A 5,507-nucleotide genomic window follows, 5' to 3' on the forward strand; every position below is an offset into this window, starting at 1 on the left:
ATGTGTCATCAACTCACGTCATGAGCAATAAAGCACCTATTGGGATATATTGTCTGATTCATTTTAAATCGGTAGTGTTTGGATTGGCTTCTGAGAGGCTGGTTTAGACTTAACCCTAGACTACACTGAATAAAGTTAACTGTTACCTATGTTATACATCACTTCTATAGCCACAACTTTCCACACCAAACAGTGTTAAACATCAGGATTAGGTTTATTCTTGGCTATATAGACACACTAATTACTGGTCTATAACTATAAACTCCAATCAGCATGACTGAATAGAGGTACATGAGCATCAGGTCTTGACTGTTTTCCAGCCATTTGAAAACAATCTCTACTGTAACTTAGAGTTGGATAAATCATGAAAGAATCGGAAAAGGATGGAAAAACAAAAACGAAAGTGTATTTAGGATAAACAATATTGCCTCATCATTAGACACAAAATTCCGATTAATTTGAGTTAATCTTTTCCCATAGTTTTACACAATAGTGTGAAGCTTCTTATGTATGAGACACAGATGACTCCCAGTGTTTTCCAGACATCTTGTCTAAACATGCACTAGGCCTGTTAAATAGGTCCAGGCAGCGGGGATACAGTCGGTGACCTGCTCTCGTGACAGTTGCAGAATGGAGCTAATCTGTGTCCTGTGACCGCTGAGAGCTCAGTGAGTGGGGGTAGACCCTCCACAAATTGGACATAGTCTGTTGAACTAAATATGTTGTATTCAATAAACTTGTCTGACTGCTCACATCTGCTGCTGATGTGTTGGCATGGTATTTGTAAACGTTTGGGTCAGAAGCTATTAGAAATTATGTTCTTAACCGCTTAACCCCCGCCTTAACTGAGCACATTTTCCCCAGCTTTTCCCAAATCTAAAACCTTCATGACTGGAGCTGACAGCCTATAGTCCGGTGTAACGCTTCATTTGTCGTGCTTTCATCACATTTTTGTAGCTTTATCACACAAAAAATGAAATGCAGCCAAAACGCTACAAAAAAGCAATGAGAATGTGACAAAAACGCCACAAAAAATGTGATGAAAATGCAACAAGGAGCTGAGATGAGTTTGATAGTCCAAATGAGGTGTTACCCTGGCTTATAGACTGAGCTTTCAGGTCAGGAAGCTTTAGATTTGGGTAAAGCTGAAGAAAAATGTGTTTGGTTAAAGCAGAGGTTAAGAGGTTTTTCCATTTTGTTTATTTTGAATCATGTGCAGCAACTTTTAAAATCACAGGTACATACAAAAGTATAAAACAAATTTGGCACATGTTCAAAGGGGAGTAGGGTGAACTTGTGAGAAGTGAAACCCTGCCCCTGAATTACTTAAATACATTTTTTTAATTGGCTGACTGATAATGCTATATTATAAACTTCTGACGTCCTGAACCGAACATATTCTCTTCTTTTAAATATAATGAAAAAATAAAAATTGTATATACCTTTTAAATTGACTAATGCTAAGGTTTTTTGTGATTGCAGTTTGTACTAGCTTGAGTGCGGCCTTCCTATGCCGGAGTCATGTGACAGTGGTCAGCTGTGGTCTGTAGACTGGACATGTGAGCAGAGTTATTCTGAAGGAACTACACTCATCATGCTACGTTAGCACAGTTAGGTGAGTGTGGCTGCTCACTGAGTCCAGCACATGTTTACAGAGCCTCACACTGTGCCCATCACAGCAGAGAGCATACCCGGCCTGCTGTTTTGACCATAGACTTTAACCACACATATCAAGTTCACACTTTACCGATTCAATTTTTAAACAAAACGAGAAGCAACTTAAGAGGAATAGTCTGTGTTGGCTCTCAGTTGTCTGAACTCTAGTTATGTTAAAACGGTCTACTTCAAAACATTTGTTATATAGAGCAGCATACTGGGAAAAAGTTAAACATTAATCCTTTTCAGAGTTTTTTTCCCCTGGAAATATTCATATTAAAAACACCAGAAATGACCATCATATGTACATTCTAATTCTAATTATATAGGTGCTATTGCAGCATTTTTCTCCAAATTACCTCCTTGCATTTGCTCATACGTATGTGTGAAGTTACTGCATAACAGCGCTTCCCCCATTTGTGCCTTTTCCTGCTGACTAGATGAGTGTTCTAAGAAAATCTGCAGGCTGTGTCTTGCCTCAGAAGTGACTCTCTTGGTGCATGGCTGCAGACCATGTCATGGAAAAAGGTGCTATGGCAGTGGGCCCAAGAGAGATACAGCTATACAGTGACATATTCAGGTAATTTCTAACTTGAATCATCCCATATGAAGACTCAAAATAGCTTTGGACAAGAATCTCAACCGCTTTTCCATGTTTTTCCATGTTTGTTCATCTGAAAACATTCTTGAAAACATTCTAGAAATTGAAAAATGTAGGTAAAAGCAACAACGTTTGGGGGGGGGGGGCTTGTTTATTTTAGTGAAATTAAGCAAAATATCAAAATAATGGTGCGCCCAGCCACCCTGCGAAGGAAACTCATTTCAGCTGCGATATCTGCCATATTGTCCTTTCGGTCATTATCCAGATCTCATGACCAATGTAGGAACATAGATCGACCGGTAAATCGAGAGCTTTGACCCCTCCGACTTAGCTCCCTCTTTGTGTGAAAATGTTGTACAATTTTTTGTTGGTAAGATGTCTGCTATTCGGGACACAACCTCTACTTTCAAAGTGGTTGATCCCTGTTAATTCTGTGTGTTCTGTGGCTTTTGAGCATTTTGAACCTGTGTCCTTCAGCGAACTGTCCGATGTTGCGCATAAATTTAGAACCTCTAATTGTCCACTTGATTGCCTTCCTCCTAAATTGCTCAAAGATGCTTTGGGCATGGTCGGGATGATCGTAAATTCCTCGCTGACATCAGATTGTGTTCCAAGTGCCTTAAAGCATGCTGTTGTTCAGCCTCTGTTTAAGAAGCAAAACCTGGACTCAGTCCAAAGTCCTAACAAACTACAGACCCATTTCTAAATTACCTTTCTTATCAAAAAATAGTATTTTAGAAAAAAATCAATCTGGTTTTAAATGACCCCACAGCACCAAGACTGCACTTTTTTTTGATGATCTTCTTTTAACTGTTTATTCAGGCTGCTCCACTGTTTTGGTGCTTTTAGACTTAACGGCAGCATTTGACATTGTAAACCATGAAATTTTGCTTTCATGCCTCAAAAATCACATTGGCATCAAAGAGGATGTTACTTTGAAAATGTATCTTTTGCCATCCACCTTGGTCCTTACGCTTCTGGAGCTGCCCCACTCAGCTCTGGGGTGCTGCAGGGCTCCATTTTGGGCCCCTTATTGTTCTCAGTGTATATGTTGCCTCTTGTGTAAATTTTTAGAAAATATAACATTTATTTTCACTGCTTTTCAGACGACCTGCAAATGTATCTGCCTTTGAAGTCAGGCAGACAATGTTCAAGTTTTGTTTGTATGTTTACAAGAAGTGGATGGCTCAAAATTGTCCAAAGCTAAATGACTTATAAACTGAAATTGTGATATTTGGAAAGTCATGTGATGTCACTGCTCTGGGCTCTTTGAGCAACTATTGCCATGAGTCTGCTGGGAATCTTGGGACACATCCTCCTGCCCCCCTTCTTAAACAGAGGGACCACCATCCCTGTCTACCAATCCAGTAGCACTGTCCCCGACCGCCAAGTGATGTTGCAGAGACGTGTCAGCCAAGACAGTCCCACAACATTCAGAGACTTAAAGTAGTCAGGATGTATCTCATCTCATGGACGAGTCCTCAGTCTCTGCTTCCTCATCGGAAGACGTGACGTGGGATTGAGGAGATCCTTGAAGTGCTCTTTCCACTGCCCGTCAACATCCCCAGTCGAGGTCAGCAGCTCCCACCCACACTGTACAGTGTTGGTGAAGCACTGCTCCCCCCTCCTGAGGCGCCGGATGGTCTTCCAAAATTTATTTGAGGCCGACCGATAGCATAGTCCTCCTCCATGGCCTCTCCGAACTCCTCCCAGACCCGAGTTTTTGCCTCTGCAACTGCACGAGCTGCGGCACGCTTGGCCTGCTGGTACCTGTCAACTGCCTCCGGAGCCAACAAGGCCAGGTAGACCTCATTCAGCTTGACGGCATCCCTCCTACTTGTGGCCGCCACCACTGGGTTTGGGGATTGCTGCCGTAACAGGCACCAGAGACCTTACAGCCACAGCTACGAGCGGCCGCTTGGACTCCATGTCTCCAACCTCCCTTGGGATCTAGGAGAAGCACATCCGGAGGTGGGAGTTAAAGGGCCTGCTGACAGAGGGATCTGCTGACCAACTTCCTCCCCTGCCAGCGGATCCAACTCACCACCAGGTGGTGGTCAGTTGACAGCTCTGCCCCGAGTGTCTGAGACACACGGCCAGAGGTCTGATGATACCACTACAAAGGTTGATGATCGACCTCTGGTCTAGGGTGTCCTGGTTCCACGTGCACTTATGGACACCCTTGTGCTCAAACATGGTGTTTGTTACGGACAAACGGTAGCTAGCACAGAAGTCCAATAACAAAACAAAAAAGGCCATTCCTCCCAATCATCCTGAAAGAAAAGGGACACAACCCCATTGTTCACCAGGGTGAACTCCAACAAGTGGGGTGTAGCTTAAACCAGCCCACTGCCTCTCCGTGAGCCAGAGAAGTGGAGCGTCTGGCCTCTCTCCAGGAGTTGGGTTCCGGAGCCCAAGCTGTGCGTAGAGGCGAGCCCGACTGTATGTAGCCCGGTACCTCTCGACCTCCCGCACAAGCTCAAGCTCCTTCCCCCACAGCGAAGTGACATGTCCCATCAGCCAGAAGTGTACGAGGACGAGCTCCAGCCCCAGGCCTGGCTCCTGGGGAGGGCCCCGACTGCGCCATGCCGGGCGCCTTACGGTCCTTCATTTTTTACTATCCATAGGGGTCCAGCTTTTAATCTGGCCTGTCACCTAGTGCCTGTTTGCCATGGCGGGCATAATGCCCCAAACAACATAGCCCCGATTCGAGCACTCAAACAACCCCACCACAATCATGTGTCAGTTCCAGGGGTTGACATCATCAAACCGGATTTAAAAAAAACATTTTGCACCTTAAATTATTATAAATGCTAATTACATTTTACAGAAGGGGGTCCAAATTTGAGTTTTTGGTTGAGTGATTTTTGGGGGGCGTGGCCTGAAAAGTTGGGAACGGCTGTGTGCGCTGATTTCACCAACATTTGTTTTTGTCAGAATTCTTCTCTGAGCTTGGGACTGACACATTGAGCATGCCGGGATAAAAAAAATAATCTAAAACTATAAAACTAAATATTAAAATAAAATCTTGCCTGTGTGTTTTTCCCCACCATCAAAACCTAGAGATTTTCTCCCGGTGATTTTGAGGCTGTCTTTGCGGGATGTGCACAGCTGCATCATTTCCACGGAAGGCGCTCCTCCATGTTTCCTGCTCTGGGGGTGAGGATGGGTGAGGGAGCGCGGGGAGGAGGGCCATGGGGCGGGCGCACAGACAGCGGAACGCAGACACACGGCTCATCCGCTCGCCTCC

This window comes from Gobius niger (genome assembly GCF_951799975.1).
Source record: "Gobius niger genome assembly, chromosome: 12".
Lineage (NCBI taxonomy): Eukaryota > Metazoa > Chordata > Actinopteri > Gobiiformes > Gobiidae > Gobius > Gobius niger.